Genomic DNA, 15,082 nt, shown 5'->3' on the forward strand with positions numbered 1-15,082 from the left:
TTGAATAGGGAAGACCAAGTCCCTTGAACTTTCCGTTGATGGGAGTGACCTCCTCATCCTTCCTTCAAGGCATCCGAATGGAGGGTGACTTGACTGACGGTGGAGATGATTGTAAGGGCACGGTCCTCTTCAGGTTCTTGGCCTTCGACCATGGCTTGAGAAGTGATCGTAGTAGGGTCGGTATCGGTCTTCTTAGATCTCTTCGAGTGTTTGATGCGTATTTTCTCCAGACTCCTGGCGCATCTTTTAGCTGTCCTCTTAGCACTGGGTCTGTCACTGATACGAACTGGAGAGAGCCCAGTGCTCTTTCCTGTTGGCGTCTTGAGATCCTGTCGGATTTCAGTAGTCTCTTGACAGATCCTGCTATCTCCCTCCTCTTCCTTGGGGGAATGGAGAGACGGTGTGACTTTAAGTTCCAATGGACTCTGAGCCAATGAAACTTGAGCTGGAGATAGTCGAGACTTCTTGACGTTGATCTTGAATCCCAAATGTTCCAGGAAGTGGATCACTTTGTTGGAAGCTTACATACATTCCGTCCTGGATGCTGCCCACACCAGCCATTCGTCCAGGTACGCTACTACCTGGACACCTTCTAGGCGTAGTTGTTGAACGACTGCGTCCGCAAGCTTTGTAAAGATCCTTGGGGCTATGTTTAGTCTGAAGGGCATGGTTCTGAAGACGTACGTCTTCTTCTGTAGCTTGAATCCTAGGTAGGGGGAGAGAGGGCGGCTGACTGGAATATGCCAGTAGGCATCTGCCAGGTCTATCGAGACTGTGTAACGCCCCTTTTGGTAGCAGGGTCCTTATGTGTTGAAGGGTTAACATCCTGAACTTGTAGTTTTCTATGAACTTGTTGAGTGGTGACAAGTCCAGGATGACTTTGAGTTTGTCTGAGTCCTTCTTGGGAACACAAAACAGCCTTCCTTGGAATTTGATGGACTTCGCTCTCCTTATCACCCTCTAGCTCAAAAGTTCTAGGGTGTATTCTTCCAGCACGGGGGTAGTGTGTTGGAAGAATTGAGGGAATGGTGGTAGAAACCTCGTTCCAGCTCCATCCAAGTCTGTTCTTGATTAGGCTGTGGGCCCAAGGATCGAAGGTCCAACGATCCTGGAATTGTTGGAGTTTCCCTCCTATCCGAAGCAACTCATTGCTTCTGGTCTCCAGAGGATTTACCTCCTTTACCGGGACCTCCCCTACCACCCTTACCTCTTGGGGGGTATCTAGAGGAGCCCCGTTTAGACCTTCTACCTTTGGGACGAAAGCTAGTGGTCTGCCTCTCAAACGCAGGGTTGAACGCTGGTGACTGGGCAACCAGCTGCTGAAGCACCATCTGATATGTTGGTTGGGGCTGAGCCACCATCTGGGGCATCGCAGTCATGGGAACTGTGGGAAGTTGTTGTTGTTGCTGTTGTCTGATAGGGCGAGAGGGCAACCTAGGTCGTTTAGTCTTCCTTTTAGGCTGGGGACCCTCATCCTGGGAAGACTTCCTCTTCGCCGACATGTCCCACTTCTGGAGAAGATTTCTATTCTTGTCTACGACTTCTTTGACCTCTTCAATCGGGAAGAGGTCCTTACCCCAGATATTGGAAGCTATCAGCTTCCTGGGTTCGTGCTTTACTTCTGCCGAGGCAAACACGAACTCCCTGGCGTTGACAAAGCCATACAGGTCCTCGACCACAGTTGCCAAATGTGATTTGGCCATAACCATGTTCATATCGGGGGTTCTACTGTTGCTGACCGTTGTCTCAAGACAAATCTGTAGAGACAGAGATGCGGCCAGTCTTTCTTTGGTCTCTTGCTCTCTACGCACAGAAAGTCAGACAACTTGGGAGATTTTCACTGAACTAACGTTCAGTGATATCTGCCTCCAACTTCCCAACTGAGAAGGTAAGGTGGACTTCTTTCCAGTCCTTATCTTCCATGGGCAGGGCTAATGATAATGGTCTACACTCCTCTAGTGTAGGGCAAGGTTTGCCGGCCTCTATTGCCTTCATCACTGCCTTAAAACCTTTATCCGTAAAGGGAAAGGCTAATGAGGCTGGAGCAAGAAAGGTGTTATGTTTCTTGCTAAGAGCTTTCTTGCTAAGGGCTGACACTTTGGAGTTAGTGAAGCCCATCTGCTTCAGGCTGCTGGATAAAAGAGCCTGAGCCCTACCGTGGTCAAGAACTATGACCTCCTTAGGTTCTGTCTCCTCCCTCAAAGTTGGTTCCGTTTTCAGACGGACGAAGCAATCTGGGTAAGACTGGAAGCTTGGCCAGAATTCAACTTCCTCAATAGGAATGGTCCCCAACTTCTCTGATATAAATATCTTACCACTGGTTATTGGCATGTATTCTGCATACCTCCAGGGATTCACATCAGAGCAGGTTGGTAGATCCTGAACCTCAAGTCTCTTACGAGACCCATGAGAAGTGGAAAGTTGGGCTATCTGCCTTTCCAGTTTTGGCTCTCTCTCTTTGCCTTGCTTGGGAATGCTCTCCAACATCGCCATGACACTGGCCATTGCCTGTCTCGTATCATCTAATGGAGGGGCAGACGATGTAGAGGGTAACGGCTCTTGAGCTGGAACAGACGGAAGGGACTCCGATTCGACGTCATCCTTTTTATCTTCAGGAGCCAAGGTGGACTCCTCCTCGGTACCTCCCGCTAGGAGGTCCTTCTCAGTGTCCTCAGACACCTCTGACATCCTCTCATCTAGGTGGATGTCCTGCATAGTGTCCAAGACGTCCGTGTCTACGGCAATCTGGACGCAAGGGTTGTCAGGTCGTGACTGGGGTATGATGGCTTCCACACCCGCTTTCGGGAACAGCAAAGCGCGCATCTTTTCGCTGGGAAGTACGGGTCCCGTGGTGTTTTTCTGAAAGCCGCGAACCCATCTGCGCAGCTTCTCTCGAGCTGCATCCCTTGACTCTGCTGTCTTGGGGTCATCAAACGCCTTGGTCACCAAGGCCTTGCAGATCTTGCAGTCCTGGGGTCCCAGTACCATAGAGATCCCTTAGTAGTTGTGCAGAGGGCATGAGCTCTGCATTCCACGTGGCCACAGAAGTCCTTGCTCCTTATGTTGCAGAAGACGACTTGGCACTTGGGATGGTCCTCCTGTAAAGAGAGGAAAATTAAATGAGTGTGCTGTAGTTTATCTCACTCGGTAAACTATTTAAATATTATTAATATTATTGCATTATAGCTTAGGATAGACAAGCTAGAAAGGAACTAGGAAAGACACATACTTGTATTTCCTGTCCAGTCAATTGATGTGACCTCCCCCAAAATTAAAACCTAGAGTTTTCCTATTCAGGAAACCCAGGGAAGGGTTCTGACCGCTAGAGGTAGATAAGTGTTAGTTAACACTGACCTTTCCCAAGGTTTTAATAATGTGGGTCAATGGTAACTGATCATCTATCAGTTTATTGAAAGAAATCTTTGTTTCAATATATAATTGGTCTCAACAAAGGACTGTGAAAGGACACACAGAGTATGTTGGAAAATAACTACTGTATAATATATACTATAGTTTTCTGTCTGCAGAATGAGCTATACTGCAAATATACAGGCTACTGTATAATCATATACTTGTAGAACATGCCGGCTAGGCTAGCACCTGGCGGTACGATCCAGCCTGCTGGGATTGTACCCGGCGGCAACGATGCCGGCTGGGGTAGTGCCCAGCGGCACCAACCTGGCCGGCATCAGCTGGCCAGGCTAGCACCCGGCAGCACCAGCCCAGCCGGTGTCTAGCTGGCTGAGGTAGTGGCCGGCGGCACAGATGCTGGCCGGGTTATTACTTGGCGGCACTAGCTGACAGATAGAGAGAAAGCATGGAGTGAAGGGTGCCTTATTAATTGTATGTTAACAGTAAATAAGGGTGTAAGTACTTGATCTTACTGCCTTCCTCCAGAAGGAGAGTTCAAATGGAAGGGTATGTGGATGGCAGTCCAAGAGAGGACTGAAGAACACACTACAGAATAGGGGTCTCCCACCGGCAGCCGGCCTAGCCGGCACAGCTTTTCCCAGAGCCTTGCGTCCATAAGGGAAGGCTGAACGACTAAACAGCTGCTATGTAGGAGTCCCAGCCGGCCCCACAACCCACCTCAAGCGACGAGATTGTAGGACGACGGCCAAAGGGTTGCGATGGCTAGGCCATCGTCAAAGGACAGAGGGGGTAGGGGAAAGGGTCCTGTATGAAGTGTGGAAAGAGGCGAATTCGTTCAGGCTAACTAAATAACACATCCGTTACGAATGACATTCATGCTATTAAAACTGGGAAAGTCGTTCAGGCTAACTAAATAACACATGCGTTATGAATGACAGCGCCCATGGCGCCTCCGGTGAAGGCGAAGCTCCAACTCTTAAAATTAATCTAATTTCACTGTGAGGCAGGAGCTAAAATTTATACACTGTAAAGATCAATTACTCAACTTTCCAGAGGCAGAAGAGGCTGGAGATTGCATTATAAATCCAGAAAAAACCAAAGCGTAACGAGAGAGCAACAGGGAAAATCACCGTGCGAGACCGCTACAACTAAAGGAATAGCATGCTGGGTTGACTACAGTGCCATCTAGATACCCTTCAGTAGTACGAGAGGAAAGGGTACCTTGATAACGGCTCCCCTTCTAAATTTGCCACCCCCCTCGAAGTGAAAACGCTATTCGGGGTGAAGATCGCTGTGTCGTATCAAGCATACGTCCGCTGATTATGCGATATCCTTGAGAGAAATTTAAGGATATTCGTGCCAGGAGTTAGAATTCTGGAGACCTAACGGTTAGTTCTCTGGGAATAACACTGAAGCCAAATATCCCTTAAAAAGCTACCTTAAGGAACCTTCCATCAGGATGACATGGCTATCTCACCCAAAAATAGATTTTTCGCTTGCTCAAAATCCGTTAATTGGTTACTAGGCAACTCCACTACTTGACAGTGTTACATGCTGCTTTGAGGCAAGCTTTACCTCTCTCCTGGTCATCCTCTCAAGAGGCTGACTTACCCTTGCTGCTGTACAATCACGGATTGCTCCACACTGGATTACCTTGCCAGTGCTTTCTGTGATTTGTTGTGCCCTGCCTAGTGTTACTATATATGATGGTTGCCCTTGTGGCACTTTCACGAGTCGGGTTGAGATAGATCTGCATTCCCTGTGTCCGAGGTAAGTGGTGTTCCATAGAATCCTCATGTGAATATTGTAGGGAGTGACCATTCTCTAGATAGGAGATACTGTATGTCATTCCCGTTGTAAGAAACAATCTAAAAGGAATCGTTCCCCTTCCTTGTCTTTCTTGGACAGCAAGAAGTGGAAGCTCATTTCTGCAATGCATGATATTCCCCACTTAGTTCTTCCTTTTCTGGAGCCCTCGGGTTTCCTCGGCATCGCTCACCTCGTAGGAATTCTCTAGGGTCATCTCAGAGATCCCTATTAGTTATTCTTATGGTTTTTGGAAATCCTCTTAGGGTCCACAACTCGGGCTTTATTGGTTTGTTCGATTTTTGAAAGCAGAACTACCTCATTGGGGAAGGCTAAAGTCTTCACTGTGTTCACTAGTGTGTCAACAACATGTATCACTGTACTGCAGCGTACACAGGCAATGTCTTTACACGTCGCCATTGACCACTTTCTGACGTCAGAACGCGTCACCATTCCAGCACGTGAGCGTATTCTTCGACGCAATGACTATGAAGTATTCCATGTCCCAGAAACGTACGACCAGATCGGGCTATCCCCCAGCCATGTAAACATGTTGACGTTACTCACAATTGTGTATCTTTGTCAACTCAGGTTGACTACCAGGGAGCCTCTATCTCTAGAACCCACTTACCTTGTTTGGATCCTACTTATCCATCTTCGAGATGTTATAACAACGACAACCCACTGTTTCACCAAATTCTATGCAAGCTGATATCTTGCCAATTGTTCATACTACTTCGGAGATTACACACACTTTGTAGCAACCATAAGTAATTTTCAGCAGAATCAGGAGAGAAAAAGGGCAATATAACCATTAACCCCTTTTCCTCGAGTGGTTCCCTCATCCACTCAAAATTACGTACCAACTGAAGAGCATCTCGGACACGCCCTGTGTGCCTTTCCTCGGAGAGGTCCTTTTCATCTCGGATCAAGCTCTGAGAAAGTTTCTTGCTGCTTATAGAGATAGAGCGCCTTACCAGGGGAGTGAATGATTGCTCCCAATCTTTCCATGTCCCATTTCCTCATCATTCGTGTAATGATAACCGAGAAAGTTAGGACTTGCAAGGATGCATTGAATCTTCTGGCATTGTTCCAAAGTCAGAACCTCCCTATACTCCTAAACAAGAAACAAATCATGAAGACTTGTTCTATAATCAAAAAATTGCCCCTGAGAATTTTTTCAAGTTTAGCAGATCATCGAAATTACCTCCCTATCACTTTCTCGTCAGAAGTTCTTTGTTGATTCTGAGACTCACCCAAGTCCTCTACCATTTGATCCTAACCTTGCCATCTGGTAACTAGTGTACTGAGCGACAGGTTGGCCAGCCTGCCTTCCTCTTACTCTGCATCCGAAATGCAGAACATGAAAGTTGCTGCCATGTAGGTCATAAGTAGTAGGTTGGCGAGGGGACCAGCCACCTGTTGAAATACTACCACTTTTGAGTTATGGGTTCTTTGACTGGGCAGACAGTTACTTCGTTGGATCTCATTTTTTGGTTACAGTTCATTTTCCCTTTGGCTACACATACACCGAATAGTCTGGCCTATTCTTTACATATTCTCCTCTCTCTTCATACACCTGACAACACCAAGATTACCAAACCATTCTTATTCACCCAAGGGGTTAACTACTGCACTGTAATTGTTCAGTGGCCACTGTCCTCTTGGTGAGGGTAGAAGAGACTCTTTAGCTATAGAAAACAGCTCTTCTAGTAGAAGGACACTCCAAAATCAAACCATTGTTCTCTATTCTTGGGTAGTGCCATAGCCTCTGTATTATGGTCTTCCACTGTCTTGGGTTAGAGTTCTCTTGCTGGATGGTATACTTGGGCACACTATTCCATCTTATTTCTCTTCCGCTTATTTTGTCAAAGTTTTCATAGTTTATATAGGAAATATTTTAGTGTCACTGTTCTTGAAATATTTTATTTTTTCTCTTCCTTTACTCACTGGGCTATTTTCCCTTTTGGGGGCCCCTGGGCTAATAGCATCCTGCTTTTTCAACGAGTTGTAGCTTAGCAAGTAATAATAATGATAATGATAATGTCTGTTATTCAGGCATCTTCCTGAATTGATCACTGGATAGGAGCAGCATCTCATTTTGCAGTGACAGAAGATATGAAGAATGAGGACGTTAAACAGTTCAAAGATCTTTCAAGATCTAAAGACAAAGCTCTGGAGTGTCTCCAACAGATTTTTCCTTGTAGAGCAACTGTATTCTTAGCCCATTCACAACAGTGACGTTCTCTGAACGTCAAAACATACCAGAAACAATACAACCCATGTTATCATACCAGTTATATCATTTGCAAATATAAACCATATGGAAGTTAAAATCACGCTTATATGCTTCAAAGAGCACAGCACATGGTTGTATATCGCACCTAGGATATTTAACTGAAAAAGCACCTCCCTCCTTGATATAAGCCCCTCCTTTTTTCGGTCAACGAACGATGAACGGGATTTTCGCCTTTATTCTTGATAGTGTAATGGATATTTTAGGGTGTTTTTGTTACCACACATAATCACGCCACTCTTTAACCAATAGCAACATTCCCTATGAGAGGCATTACTCTAAACCCCTTTTGGCACCCCCCTTCTTAGACTTAGCAATCCTCACATCTCACCCTACCACCAACTGAAACACTTCCAATTGTAGACTTTATTCATGATTATGTAAGGTTTTTTTTTTTTTTTTTTTGTATTTCTATGTTGGTGTACTATGAAATCATGTTAAAAGCATTCTCTTACCTGTGTTGCTCTCTCTCTCTCTCCCCTCAGCACCCCGTCTGACTACCAACAATGACACCACCCAACACACTAACCATGTAAAGTTGCTGAAAGCTCTGTTTGGTCGAATTCCGTCACAAACATATCTAAAATCACACCACATTATTTTCATGATATAGATAATTACCCAAAAATTACTCAGTCCATATAAATCTTCCCTTTTTTTCTCCTTGCATCATTTACTTGCATTTCACAGATCTTAGGAAATTTCTTCAATGTTTTATCACTGATCACATTTGTAACCCTGATAGATGTAAAAACCATGACACAAAGTTATTGATTTTTTATTATTTTATTCCTTATTTTCTCAACTATCATTTTACAAAAATATAATTTTCATGTCTTAGATACATAATACATTTGATATTAGTGTAGTCCATCGGTTTCATGAGTATAAGTTAGCCTACTATCATTATTTTAATTTATTGACATTTTACACAGTATTTGTTGTGTGAACGTGTCATACCATAAAACGGAGTTATCCATTTCACACTGTCACACATAAGGTTGGGCAACAGAAAGCAAGGTTTTTTGTTTAATTTACAAAATTTATATCTCTCTCTCTCTCTCTCTCTCTCTCTCTCTCTCTCTCTCTCTCTCTCTCTCTCTCTCTCTCTCTCTCTCTCTCTCTCTCACAGAAACAAAGACACTGACCTCTTCTAGAATACGGAGTCCAATTCAGGGCTTCAAGTATTCAGAAGGGTATAGATACACTGTAAGCAGTACAAGCTAGGGCCTAAGCAGTACAAGCTAGGGCCACCAAACCAGTTCCAACACTAATGCAATTTGGATACAGACGAAGGATGGAACGGTTGAACGTATTTGATCTACAAACTCGATGACTAAGGGGTCAGTTAATAGAGGCATTCAAAATTCTTAAAGGAATAACAAATGTAGATTACAACAACCTGATTACACTTTGCACAAGTCAGTCCATAGGTAATGGATACAAACTGGAATTTGAAAAGATACAACACCACTCAATGTGGCAATTTCCTTACATACAAAATAGAAAATACTCTGAATAGACTTCCAGCAGATGTAGTCAACAGTAAATAGTTCAAGAGTAAGTTAGACAAAATCATAAGTACTTTCTAAATGCTTAAAGAAAATTGTTCTACAAAAGAACAAGTGGAGTCTTCATGGATGGACCAAAAAGTCTTTAAACATCCAAAATCCTTTCAACACACACACACACACACACTCTCTCTCTCTCTCTCTCTCTCTCTCTCTCTCTCTCTCTCTCTCTCTCTCTCTCTCTCTCTCTCTCTCTCTCTCTCTCTCGATAACCTGGCAGTTTGTTGAGGCGAGAGAGTGCGTGATGCGATGAAGTGGGGGCCGCTCTCTCTCTCTCTCTCTCTCTCTCTCTCGATAACCTGGCAGTTTGTTGAGGCGAGAGAGTGCGTGATGCGATGAAGTGGGGGCCGATGGCGACCGGGAGTTTTTATTTTTTCCAACCCCGCAGGTTTAATCTTGCCACGAAGACCAGCTCTGAGCATCCAGACTAGGACTGGACCACTATTAACTCTACTTCATTTTTATATTTCTATTTTTCTTTTCTTAACCTTTCTATCCAAACTCCCAACTTCCAATATCTCCTGGCCTAAATAAAAATGTGAAAAGAATATAAGAAAGAAGGAAAGGAATAAAAAAACATTAGATATTTAGATACAATGGCTATTTATGACTATACTATACACATAGACATTAAGGTGCTCAAAGCTACCTCATGCATCAGAGCAGAGGCTTTGGAACCTCTATAAACAATGCTAGGAACTCGCTCACAGGTTTCGAGAGACCATGACTGAGGAATCCCAGGGTGACAGGGGACGCAAGAATGGAATAGTACTATTAGTGCCCTGTAACGCACATTCCTAACATGTCATAGCTGACCTCTCCCTGTGACCGACTTCTTACAAAATAGGCTCAACTGCTCATTAGGTTGACATAGCTTTTATGCCTTTTTGTTTTTTTGGCCAACCAAATACCCAGTTGCTGCCTCTTGTTAATAGTCAGTAGTACCCAAGAGTTCAGCTATTCTTGGATGTCTTGAAATCCCAGTAATCGATGGATTCCGCTGTCATTCCTGGAGAGAAAACAGTCTTCTGCCTTTTGCTGCTTAGTTGGGAGCTGCAACATGTCAGGGACAGCCCAACTTTGAGAAGACATAACTGTTGGTTTGGGAGCACTTAATGGGAGGTTAGGGGCAGTAAAGATGAAAAGTCGCCTAGGATTAAGTGGATTCAACAGCAGATTGGTAACTATCATCCCCCCCCCTCTTTCTACACTAGTGGTCACAAAGCTAATAATTACAGAAGTTATTAGCTGAGATTTCCAAATAGATACGCTTTAGACAATATCACATAAATTGAAAATGAGTGAGAAACTAAAGTTGAAGCACAAATGTGCAAAATGCCAAATAAACAAATGGTGCATAGACTTCAAAGAAGGGTGCGCTGCAAACCTACACCGTAATAGTGCATGCCTGTTCTGTTAGTAGGAACAGGAAATACAAAAGTTGAAAAATGAAAACCAAGAACTGAAAAAGCAATTGATAGAGATCATGTCCAAGTTCCAACAGTTAGAAATAGGAAACAAAGAAGTCATAGATAATGTGGTAGAAAAGGGTTTAGTATCCAAGAAAAACAAAATAAGGTAGTAAAGTCAAGGACAGAACAAAGAGAGGAAATAACCAACAAAAAAGAGTTCATAAAACCCACTAGAGGAAGAGTAGCTAAGGCCAAGAAGACTCAAAAGCCTAGAATTGTAACTGCTACCAAAAACAGATTAACCTCCCTAGCAGAGGAAGAGGAAGATGAGACATTAATTGGAGCACTTCGGTCTCAAAAATAGTTGAAGGCTCATGTCCTATCTAGATGCCAACGCACAGAAGATAGAAGAAGTGGTCAGTAAAACTACAACAGAGAGCAAGAAGACGACTATAATTGTTCAGGCAATCGGAAATTACCAATTCCTAAGAAAGGATACAGATGGACAAACAGAACCTTCTGAGAAACAGCTAGAAAAAACTTCAAAAGGGGTAGAAATAAGACTAATAATACTATAGTTATTATTCTCCCAAGACTCAAGCCACTTCACCTTCTGTTAAGTCATAATGATAAAAGAAAGGCCTAAGGCCACATGCTAGAAAAAAAAAGTTGAATTTATAGATCTTTGGGATACCTACGCAAGAGAAATTTATATGAAAGACGGAATACGCTTTTTGTAAAGAAGGCAAGAAAGTATACAGAAACCAACTCAATATCGTCCCGTACAATTACCTAAACACAGTAGACCAAGAACAAACTAGACCCTTAGAAAATCCTCCAACAACAAATAGAGGAAATTTGGTAGAAAACTTGGATAATGCAGATAAAACTAAAACACTATTAAATCAGAGAAACCAGCAAAGCCAATGAGGAAAACAAAAAAAGATAGAAAACTTACTCAGAGGGGCACAATTCAATGCTTAGTCAGTTAGAAACAAAATGTAAAACTTCAGTGCAATTATAACTAGTGAGAGACTAGATGTCAGAGGCATTACCGAGACTTAGATTCAAGAAAAAACAAAGGACTTTATCGGAGAATATGAAATCCCAGGTATCAAGGTTTTTAAGAAGGATTGCCTTGCCAAAAAAGGTAGAGGGGTAATGCTCCTTATCAAGAATCACCTAAACCCCATAGAAATTAAATTAGAAACCAAATGTGAAGTGACAGGTGCAAATATCAACACCCTAGAAAAAAACATGTCCATATTGATAATATACAGTACAGACCTCCACATTTAAACACAAGAACTGGACGAAGAGCTGTATAGACAACTTGAACAAGAAGTTAACAATAAGGTAGCTGTCCTTATGGGAGACTTCAATGCAGCAGTATACTGGGACACTATGAATTCTACACCATACACAGAGGGACAGGGTACTAGAATTTGTCAACAATGAATTCCTCTATCAGTGGGTGGATAAACCAACTAGGGGAATTAACATACTAGGTATGAGCTAACAACAGAAGAAAATGTATCCAGGGTTTCGGTTGGCAAAAATATTGGCAAAAGTGACCACAGAATACTTAGGTTTTAGGTAAATATTCCCCATCTAAAAGAAAAATTGTAAAAAAAAGAAGCTAGACTACAGACATAGTAACTGGATAAAACTGAAGTAATACACCAAGAATTTAGAATACAACGAAACGGAACATAGATATGCAATGGGACTCCTTTGTAGAAATATATAAAGAAAAAAGGGCTAAATGTATACTGCATAGAAAAATGTTACTAAATGGAGCTTCACAACCTAAGTGGTTCAACAGATAAATAGCCAATGCAATAAGAAGCAGAGACAGGAAACATGAATCAGTAGGTCCACAGCCATCAATTCTTGAAATTTCTGATCACAAGAAAAGCCAAAAAGTAGATATACTAGTTAGAAATGCCAAGATTAATGAAGATAAAAGAGTGGCATCAGCTAGTAAAGAGAACACTAAAGAATTATAAGCATATGTAAACAGTAGAAAGCATGTCAAAAGCATTAGCCCATAAGAGACTTGGGGGCCCGTAATCTTACAACAATTGATTTGGAAAAAGCCCAACTGGTGAATGCATATTTCACAACCGTATTCAATAGGGAAGAATGAACGACCCTCCCCGAACCAGCTATCAAATATGAAGGGCCACAACCGATAAATAGAATTACATTTACAATGGATGTCTAAAATAAAATAAAAGGACTCGGTAAGTCTAAGGCACCAGGTCCAGATTATATTCATTTAAAAGAGATTATAGAACTAGAAGAAGAGGTAACCCAACTCTTTAACAAAATGTTCCCAAAGACCGCCAACAAAAGAAAGGCACCACAAGGATGGAAACTAGGCAATGTTCTTCCAATCTACATGAAGGAACCAGAAGACGGACCTGGCACTTACAGACCTGCGTGTCTAACTTCAGTGCCTTGCAAGATTTTTTAATCGACTTTGACAAAAGAGACTATCTTTTGGAATTTTTCCAAATATTTAGCATTTATGACAAAAGAAGGGCAATAGACATCATGTATCTAGAGTTTCAAAAGGCTTTTGACAAAGTTCCTCATGAAAAATTAATGGTCAAAATTAGAGCTCTAGGCATTACTAGTGAGCTAGCTGAATGGATTGAAGATTGGCTAACAAACAGAAAACAGAGTTGTAGTTAATGGAGAAGCTTCAGAGTGGGCAGCTGTTACAAGCGGAGTACCTTGAGGATCTGTCCTTGGTTCATTGCTATTTCTGATCTACATTAATGACATAGACTCAGGGTTAACTATAGTCTATTTTTTATAGAGGTGCATATTTGCACTGACTCACAGGGGTGCCCTTTTAGCTCGGAAAGGTTCCTGATACCTGATTGGTCGGAAGTATTTTTGTCCGAACACCTTCATTGTTCTCGAATGATTACCAAGTAATGTGAATCAAAACTTATTTATTAACCTATAGTTCTCCATCAGATATATGTTTTGTCAATAAACAATGTGAAAGAATAAATATATTATAAAGAATCGTCTTGGTAAGTCTAAATTTAATAACACAATCCGCCGAAGTCAACGACAGCAGCTTGTTTTCGGATGCACGCTTTGTAATTTTGTAATTTTTCACATATTTTAACACAAATTGGGATAAATTACACTCAGCATAAGTTAAACATGTTATTATAAACTTTCTTTGAATACCAGAACTTACCAAAAACATGGAATTAATAAAACCCGATATTTGTGAAAACTTAAGGAGAGGTAAAAGAACAGCCTGTAGCGGCCTGGCGGAAAAACGATCCCTCCTGACTCGTAGACGCAGTTTGTTTTTTCTTTTGTAATATAGTTCGGCCTATTCCTTTCAGTTTAAATAGTCTTACATTGTTTCTCTTCGTATTATTTTGCTTAGTATTTTCCCACATTCCTGTTCCTCGCCTAATATCTATTTTCCCCGATATCCCTTCTTTCATATAGGCCTATGTGATATCCGCACTACGATTCCTTATGTTTTGTACCTTACGTCAGTATGTCAATAATAATAAAAACATAAATTTTATGCTGTGTAGCAAGTATAACCTATTCTGTAAAACTGAAATTAAGCATAGTATTTTTTTATTCCCGCCTCTGCACTATTTTAATGAGACTAGCACGCGCTTCCCTTCAAGCCATCACTTTCGACAGAGGATAAGAAATAAGGAATCGTAGTGCGGATATCCCATATATGAAAGAAGAGATATCGGGGAAAATAGATAGATATTAGGTGAGGAACAGGAATGTGGGAAAATACTAAGCAAAATAATACGAAGAGAGACAATGCAAGACTATTTAAACTGAAAGGAATAGGCCGAACTATATTACGAAAGAAAAAAAAAAACTGCGTCTACGAGCCAGAAGGGATCGTTTTCCCGCCAGGCCGCTACAGGCTGTTCTTTAACCTCCCCATAAGTTTTCACAAATATCGGGTTTTATTAATTCCATGTTTTTGGTAAATTCTGGTATTCAAAGAAAGTTTATAATAACATGTTTAACTTATGCTGAGTGTGATTTATCCCAATTTGTGTTAAAATATGTGAAAAATTACAAAATTACAAAGCGTGCATCCGAAAACAAGCTGCTGTCGTTGACTTCGGCGGATTGTGTTATTAAATTTAGACTTACCAAGACGATTCTTTATAATATATTTATTCTTTCACATTGTTTATTGACAAAACATATATCTGATGGAGAAATATAGGTTAATAAATAAGTTTCGATTCACATTACTTGGTAATCATTCGAGAATAATGAAGGTGTTCGGACAAATATACTTCCGACCAATCAGGTATCAGGAACCTTTCCGAGCTAAAAGGGCACCCCTGTGAGTCAGTGCAAATATGCACCGCTATAAAAAATAGAGTATAGTAGAATATCCCAATTTGCCGACTTTAAAAGGGATTTTGACGTAGGAAAAATTAATTTTGGGTGAGATAGCCATGTCGTCCTGATGCAAGTTCACTCCGGCAAATTTCTGCGATTGATATTATAAGAGAATTACAGTCGGGTATCATGGGGTTCTAACCCCCGGAACGACTATCCGAAGATATCGCGTATAATCAGGGACGTATCCTAAGATA

This window comes from Palaemon carinicauda, chromosome 12, assembly GCF_036898095.1.
Source record: "Palaemon carinicauda isolate YSFRI2023 chromosome 12, ASM3689809v2, whole genome shotgun sequence".
Classification (NCBI taxonomy): Eukaryota; Metazoa; Arthropoda; class Malacostraca; order Decapoda; family Palaemonidae; genus Palaemon; species Palaemon carinicauda.